Source organism: Terrapene carolina, unplaced genomic scaffold, assembly GCF_002925995.2.
Source record: "Terrapene carolina triunguis isolate 2854851 unplaced genomic scaffold, T_m_triunguis-2.0 Scaffold30, whole genome shotgun sequence".
Classification (NCBI taxonomy): Eukaryota; Metazoa; Chordata; order Testudines; family Emydidae; genus Terrapene; species Terrapene triunguis.
The window spans coordinates 8,125,372-8,134,344 of NW_020664381.1; the positions used below are offsets into that span (position 1 = coordinate 8,125,372).

The window sequence follows — 8,973 nt, forward strand, 5'->3', positions numbered from 1 at the left end:
CTGCCGGGAAATCCGCTCGCCTGCTTCCCCAGCGCCCCCTGTACCTGGCAGCAGCGCGGTCCTGCTAGGAGCCGGCGGCCCCGGCAGCTTTTCATGGCGACACGGGACTGGGGCGAAGGCGAAAGCGAAAGCGCCTGGGCGGGATCTGCATCGCGGGGGGGAGACGGGGGCGGGGCGGAGCTCCAGGCATCTGCACATCCCCTACGCGGGCCAGGGGCGAGTCTCTCGGGCTGGGCTGCGCTGCCTTGGGCCTGCTGGCTGGGGTCCCCTAGATGCTGCTGCGGAGCCACTCGCTTCCCCGAGAAGAGCGAGAACCGTGACCGATGCGTGAGCCTGCGGGGGGGAGCCAGCCCCGCATATGCCACAGCCCCTTCCCCCCCATAACCGCATATGCTTGCAGCTCCCCGCCAGTCCACCACTACCCCCAACACTCCCCTAGAGATCCTCTGACCACCCACCACAACCCGCCTCATATATCCCTACAGCCCCCAACCACAAACCACCCGCAGCAGCCCCTACAAATCCTCTAATCAGACACCACAACTTGCCCAACATCCCCATACACACCCAATGACACCATACAGCCCCATACACCTCTCACTCCCCCCAAACCCTTGCCCCTCAGCTATTAGCATCCCCTAACCCTCTGCACACCCACCACACTCTTCATCACACACCCCACCACACTCAGCGCCCCCTCACACACATAGCCCCACCTCAAATCTCCCCTACTACTGCACTTCACTCTGCTTCCCCATTATGTAGCCAGACTCTCAGCTGCGCTGTCAATACTTGGTGTATTTCTCAGAAACACAGTATCAATATTTAGTATAACAGGAATTCTCAGGGCATGCAGCATAACTTGGTGTAGCTACTGATGTTGCATCTTTCTTTGTTTATGATGAGGAAGTACTGTTCTGTTTGATCCCTAGTCCCTCACCTCTCTTTTCAACTCATATATGCCTAAAACAGGAGGTTTGTCTCAGGCCTGGTCTACACTATGACTTTAATTCGGATTTAGCAGCGTTAAATCGAATTAACCCTGCACCCGTCCACACAACTAAGCCATTTATTTCAAAATAAAGGGCTGTTAAAATCGATTTCTGTACTCCACCCCGACAAGCGGAGTAGCGCCAAATTGATATTGTCATTTTGAATTAGGGTTAGTGTGGCCGCAATTCGATGTTATTGGCCTTCGGGAGCTATCCCACAGTGCACCATTGTGACCGCTCTGGACAGCAATGTGAACTCGCATGCACTGGCTAGGTAGACAGAAAAAGCCCCGCGTGTGACGTTGTGCAGTCTATATGGTTTTATAAAAACTTGATAATAAGTCAATATAATGTAACTGGGATAGTTTTAGAGAAAATACGGTAATAAGTGAATGTAACGTAACTGGGATATGCTTCATGCAAAAGGTCTCTTGTAAGGTATCATTACAAAGCTTATAATCTACTGAGTATGATCATCTGATTTGTATAAATGTACCACTCTTGTATCTAAAACTAGAAATATAAAATGTAACTCTGAGGGCCTATTGTAATTATGTAAAGTGTGGGCCATTAATGATGGTTTGGAATCTTGATGACTCCCATTGTCTGCAGATGGCTGTTTACCTGTGAGTCTCCCTGTATATGTGTGTGCTGGCAAGTGAGTAATGAAGTCTTGCAGTGACATGTGATCATTTCACCTGAACTGGAATCCATCTTTAACCTGGTGCTTTTCCAGTGAGGGGGGGTGGAAACCCAGAGGGACAAAGGGTTCCCGCCTTATGCAAAAGATATATAAAGGGGTGGAACAGGAGAGAGAGAGAGGAGCCATCATGAAGAATCCCCTAGCTACCACCTGGGCTGGAACAAGAGCTGTACCAGGGGAAAGAATTGTGCCCAGACCTGGAAGGTGTCCAGTCTGAGGAAAAACTTACTGAAGCATCTCTGAGGGTGAGATTATCTGTATTTAGTTTGATTAGACATAGATTTGCGCATTTTATTTTATTTTGCTTGGTGACTTACTTTGTTCTGTCTGTTACTATTTGGAACCACTTAAATCCTACTGTCTGTGTTTAATAAAATCACTTTTTATTTAGTAATTTACTCAGAGTATGTATTAATACCTGGGGGAGCAAACAACTGTGCATATCTCTCTATCAGTGTTATAGAGGGCGAACAATTTATGAGTTTACTCTGCATAAGCTTTATGCAGGGTAAAACGGATTTATCTGGGTTTAGACCCCATTGGGAGTTGGGCATCTGAGTGCTAAAGACAAGCACACTTCTGTGAGCTGTTTTCGGGTAAACTTGCAGCTTTGGGGCAAGTGATTCAGACCATGGGCCTGGGTCTGGGTCTGGAGCCAGACGGGAGTGTCTGGCTCAGCAAGACAGGGTGCTGGAGTCCTGAGCTGGCAGGGAAAACAGGAGCAGGGGTAGTCTTTGCACATCGGGTGGCAGCTCCCAAGGGGGTTTCTGTGATCCAACCCGTCACACCGCGAACATTTGAATTTTATTTCCTGTTTGCCCAGCATGGAGAGCACAGGTGACCACAGATAGCTCATCAGCACAGGTAACCATGCAGGCCAATAATCGAAAAAGAGCACCAGCATGGACCGTATGGGAGGTACTGGATCTGATCGCTATATGGGGAGAGGATTCAGTGCTAGCAGAACTTCGTTCGAAAAGATGAAATGCCAAAACTTTTGAAAAAATCTCCAAGGGCATGATGGAGAGAGGCCACAATAGGGACTCAGATCAGTGCCGCGTGAAATTCAAGGAGCTCAGACAAGCCTATCAAAAAACAAAGGAGGCAAACGGTCGCTCCGGGTCACAGCCGCAGACATGCCGCTTCTACGCCGAGCTGCATGCAATTCTAGGGGGGGCCGCCACCACTACCCCACCTCTGACCATGGATTCCGAGGCGGGGGTAATCTCATCAGCCACACCTGAGGATTCTGCGGATGGGGAAGAGGAGGAGGAGGACGAGCTTGCATAGAGCACACAGCACTCCGTTCTCCCCAACAGCCAGGATCTTTTTCTCAGCCTGACTGAAGTACCCTCCCAAGCCAGTATCCAAGACCATGACCCAATGGAAGGGACCTCAGGTGAGTTTACCTTTTAAAATATAAAACTTGTTTTAAAAGCAAGCATTTTTTAATGATTACTTTGCCCTGAGGACTTGGGATGCATTCGCGGCCAGTACAGCTACTGGAAAAGTCTGTTAAGGTGTCTGGGGATGGAGCTGAAATCCTCCAGGGACATCTCCATGAAGCTCTCCTGGAGGTACTCCAAAAGCCTTGCCACAAGGTTTCTGGGCAGTGCAGCCTTATTCCGTCCTCCATGGTAGGACACTTGACCACGCCATGCTAGTAGCAAGTAATCTGGTATCATTGCATGACAAAGCCTGGCAGCGTATGATCCCGGTGTTTGCTGGCATTCAAGCAACATCCGTTCTTTATCTCGCTGTGTAATCCAGAGGACAGTGATATCGCTCATGGTAACCTGGTTGAAATACGGGAATTTAATTAAGGGGACAGAGGTGGCCGTTCCTACTGGGCTGTTTGCCTGTGGCTGAAAAGAAATCCTTCCCTGCAGTTAGCCAAGCGCGGGGCGGGGAATTGGCCCTGAGCTTTTCGCGTTTGGCTAGCAGGGATCTTCCCTGATACCAGCCACGCGGTGGGGGGAGGGGTAAAGCGATCATCCCAGAGAATTCATGGCAGGGTGGGGGGTGTTAGTTTGGTTCCTGCAGGGATCTTCCCTGATACCAGCCATGTGGTGGGGGGAGGGATAAAGCGATCATCCAGAGAATTGCATCGGGGTGGGGGGGTTAGTTTGTTTTCTGCTGCTGAAGGTTAACAGGAAACCCGCAGCACTCAACGAGCTTTGCTTGGTATGTGGGAAAGGAGGGCGCAGAAGCTGAAAGACAGTGGCTTACCATGGCCGCATGCAAGCCGAATTCTGTTGCCCGGACCTGCGTCTGTGATCTCTAGCAGCAAAGCCACAGGCACTCAATATTAAGAGGCAAAATGCGACCTTGCACAGAAATCACATGTGCTATGTAATGTGAATAGTGTTGGTCACCGTGAAAGAGTATAAGCATTGTTCTGTAAAATGTATCTTTTTAAAAAATTCTCTCCTTTTTTCCCTCCCTCCAGCAGCTGCAAATTTTTCAAGCCTCCCTCCTCCGTTCCGAAGGCTATCTCAGATAAGGCGTCGGAAAAAGAAGACGCAAGACGAGATGTTCGCGGAAATCATGGAATCCACCCGCAGTGAAAGAGCTCATCTGAATGAGTGGAAGGACACGGTTTCAAAGTATAGGAAAGATGCCAGTGAACGTGAGGACAGGAGGGACCAACGTGAGGACATGAGGGACCAACGTGAGGACAGGAGGGACCAACGTGAGGAGAGGAGAGACGCTCGAGATGAGAGGTGGCGGCAGGAAGATCAGAGGAGGCAGGATGCAACGCTGGGGCTGCTGCGTGAGCAAACAGACATGCTCCGGCATCTGGTGGAGCTTCAGGAACGGCAGCAGGATAACAGAGTGCCGCTACAGCCCCTGTATAATCCCCCTCCCCCATCACCATGTTCCATAGCCTCCTCACCCAGACGTGTAAGAACGCGGGGGGGTGGGGGGGGAGGCTCCGTGCACCCTCCCATTCCACCCCAGTGGACAGCCCAAGCAAAAGGCTGTCATTTTTTTAACCTTTTTTTAGTGGCCTTTTCCTTCCCACCGATCCTCCTCCCAAACCCCAGCCGGGTTCTCTCCTTCTTTTTATAATCAATTAATAAAGAATAAATGATTTTTAAACAACAGTGACTTTATTTCCTTTGAAAGCAAGCTGTGATCGAAGGGGGAGGGTGGGTTCCTTACAGAGAATGAGTCAATAAAGGGGGCGGGTTTTCATCAAGGAGAAACAAACAGAAATTTCACACTGTAGCCTGGCCAGTCATGAAACTGGTTTTCAAAGCTTCTCTGATGTGCAGCGCTTCCTGGTGTGCTCTTCTAATCGCCCTGGTGTCTGGCTGTGCGTAATCAGCAGCCAGGCGATTTGCCTCAGCCTCCCACCCCGCCATAAAGGTCTCCCCCTTACTTTCACAGAGATTGTGGAGCACACAGCAAGCAGCAATAACAATGGCGATATTGGTTTGGCTGAGGTCTGAGCGAGTCAGTAACGATCGCCAGCGACCTTTTAAACGTCCAAATGCACATTCTACCATCATTCTGCACTTGCTCAGCCTGTAGTTGAACAGCTCCTGACTCCTGTCCAGGCTGCCTGTGTATGGCTTCATGAGCCATGGCATTAAGGGGCAGGCTGGGTCCCCAAGAATAACTATTGGCATTTCAACATCCCCAACGGTTATTTTCTGGTCCAGGAAGTAAGTCCCTTGCTGCAGCCACTTAAACAGAGTAGTGTTCCTGAAGACGCAAGCATCATGAACCCTTCCGGGCCAGCCCACGTTGGTGTTGGTGAAACGTCCCTTGTGATCCACCAGTGCTTGCAGCACCATTGAAAAGTACCCCTTGTGGTTTATGTACTGGGTACCCTGGTGCTCCGGTGCCAAGATAGGGATATGGGTTCCATCTATTGCCCCACCACAGTTAGGGAATCCCATTGCAGCAAAGCCATCCACTCTGACCTGCACATTTCCCAGAGTCACTACCTTTCGTAGCAGCAGCTCAGTGATTGCTTTGGCTACTTGCATCACATCAGCCCCCACAGTAGATCTGCCCACTCCAAATTGATTCCTGACTGACCGGTAGCTGTCTGGCGTTGCAAGCTTCCACAGGGCTATCGCCACTCGCTTCTCAACTGTGAGGGTGGCTCTCATCTTGGTATTCTGGCGCTTCAGGGCAGGGGACAGCAAGTCACAAAGTTCCATGAAAGTGCCCTTACGCATGCGAAAGTTTCGCAGCCACTGGGAATCGTCCCACACCTGCAACACTATGCGGTCCCACCAGTCTGTGCTTGTTTCCCGGGCCCAGAATTGGCGTTCCACGGATAGAACCTGCCCCATTAACAACATGATCTCCAAAGCACCGGGGCCCGCGGTTTGAGAGAATTCTGTGTCCATGTCCATGTCCATGTCCTCATCACTCTTGTCGCTGCGCTGCCGTCGCCGCCGCCTCCTTGCCTCATTTTTCTAGTCCTGGTTCAGCCTAAACTGCATGAGAATGCGCGAGGTGTTTACAATGTTCATGACTGCTGTCTTGAGCTGAGCGGGCTTCATGCTTGCCGTGGTATGGCGTCTGCACTGTTCACCCAGGAAAAAGGCGCGAAACGGTTGTCTGCCGTTGCTTCCCTGGAGAGGGGGGAGGATGTACCCAGAACCACCCACGACAATGTTTTTGGCCCCATCAGGCATTGGGATCTCAACCCAGAATTCCAATGGGCGGAGGAAACTGCAGGAACTATGGGATAGATATGGGATAGCTACCCACAGTGCAACGCTCCGGAAATCGACGCTAGCCCCGGTACATGGACGCACACCGCCGAATTAATGTGCTTAGTGTGGCCGCATACATTCGACTTTATACAGTCTGTTTCCAAAATTCGAATTATATAAATTCGGATTAATCCCGTAGTGTAGACATACCCTCAGACTAAGACCTGGTCTACACCCAGTTTTTTTACTGGTGTAACTATTGGTTAGGGGCATGATTTTGACTGAAATAATTATATAACTCCCACTTTGGATGCAGTTATATTGATATAAAGGAACCTTTCCATAGGGGTATAGCTGTACTTGTATAAGTACCTTTATAACGGGGTAGGCAACCTATGGCATGGGTGCCAGAGGTGGCACGCGAGCTGATTTTCAGTGGCACTCATGCTGCCTGGGTCCTGGCCACCGGTCCGGGGAGCTCTGCATTTTAATTTAATTTTAAATGAAGCTTCTTAAACATTTTAAAGACCTTATTTACTTTACATACAACAATAGTTTAGTTATATATTATAGACTTATAGAAAGAGGCCTTCTAAAAACGTTAACATGTATTACTGGCACGCGAAACCTTAAATTAGAGTGAATAAATGAAGACTCGGCACACCACTTCTGAAAGGTTGCCGACCCCTGCTTTATACTGATAAAACTGAGTCAACACTGGGAGGTAGGAGGTTGTATCACCTTAACTACACTGGTACATTTAAAACAGTACAGCTCATGTGTTTAGAAAGGCCGGAAAGTGTGTGTGTGGGATTTTATGGGAGCTCTTTGCCAAAAATATTAGGTGCTCATAATTCTCTGTTGTTTTTAATGGTGGAAGGAATACTATGGTAAAGGGAGCTATGGTTTGGGGGCTTTTGGAAGGGCTTTTGATTGTGCTGGAAGGGTCTGTGGTCTCTCTATTTTTTTTATTTTTTTTTTTTGGTAGGGAAGGAAGCTGTTGGTTTATCTTTCCAGATATTATTGTATGAAACCAGTATCATAAGCCACAATCGGGAACTTTGTCATTAACATAGGACCCATTCCAGTAGTATTATTTTACTTGTAAGTAAATTTGGTGCTTATCATTGTAATGTTTGAGTGCCTCACGAGCATTAATAAATTAAGCCTCACAGTACCCCTGTGAGGTAAGACAATATCCTACCTTTTTTACATATGGTGAACCTGAGGTACGGCGCATTTAAGGGAAATCTCAAGAATTTTCTGATTCCTAGTCCTGTGTCCTAATCACAAGACTGACATGTTTTAACTAACATGACAGTAAATACTACTTTTCCCTTAGTGGGGAAAAGGCTATATTTAAAAACATTTTAACTGGTTGTGGTTAACCCTAAGGTGCTCCTTAGATCAGGCATCAGTGTAGGAGGAGATCCTAAGTTTAACCGTGACTAGTTAACATTTTTAAACATGACCATCCTTGCCCACACTAAAGGCAAAGTAATGTTTAACATCAGGTTAGTTAAAATAGATACCACTTCGGAACAGCGGGAGAATATCTGGAGGAAGGCCAACATTTCATCTATTTGTGTAGCCATTAATGAAAATTTAGACAAAGTATATTAGTCAATGGTAACTCACTCTATTTAAGCTCAGGAAAATATATAAAAAAGGGAGTCATAAATGCTGGAGAGGATGTGGAAGAACAGGGACCTTTCTGCAGAAAACACCCCCGAGAACTAAGGACCATTTCATACCTCAATGTTTGCCAATCCAAGTCACTTTTTTTTTTTTTTTTTACTTTGCCTTCTCTAACAAACACATGGTAATAGCTACATTTATACTGAAACAAACACACTCCCTACCAAAACATGATACTCCACTGCACATGCTTCTGCCTTTTGGGAGAGGCACATGACAGATGTGTAGTCATGTTGCTTAATGCACTACTGGAAGATGTGCAGATTCTATGGTGATGAGCATGGTGTCACGTTATTGATTTGAACTGGGACCATATAGAACATTGTCGCAACCAAAGTCCTGTAGTGGCACCAAATCTTGTATAAAGGGGGTCAAATGAGGTGTCTAAGACAAGGTTATGGTTGGCTGGTTATGATTATGCTGTCTATATGTGTGTATCAATTTTGTAGTTGAAGTTATGAATATTGGCTCTATACTGTCTGTATTTCAAACTTATGCTATGCTTCTGGGAGACATCTCAGACAAGTTGGTGTTAGCTCTGCCTAGCCTGCTTGATGGCCCATTAAGGACCATCAGCTATACAATTGACCCATTGAGAGAAGGCAGATAAGCCTTGTAACTCAGCAAAGTATGCAGGGACTTGCCCATGTGACTGCAGACTCCATTTTGCTGTAATTTTCCACAGTAAGAACAAAGAGGTGTTTTTACACCTGGAAAAGACTATAAAAGGCTGCTGCCTCATCTCCATCTTGTCTTCAATCCTGCTTCTTACCTCTGGAGGGACTTTGCTACGAATGGAAACTCTACACAAAGGACTGATGACCCATCCCAGCTGTGGATGTACTCCAGAGACTTGATTTTGAACCTGCAGTTTATTCTATCACTGCTACAAGCCTGAACC

At 47.7% G+C, this 8,973-nt stretch overlaps 1 protein-coding gene across 1 annotated transcript in view; it reads right to left on the reverse strand.

Annotated features, from left to right (window-relative positions):
- Positions 1-118, reverse strand: part of LOC112109399 (interferon alpha/beta receptor 2) — a 37,118-nt gene extending 37,000 nt beyond the window's left edge. The window contains exon 1 of the mRNA XM_024203908.2: positions 45-118. The gene's annotated coding sequence lies outside the window, so the exon portion shown is untranslated. The remainder of the gene's footprint in view (positions 1-44) is intronic.
- Positions 119-8,973: the final 8,855 nt, after the last annotated feature.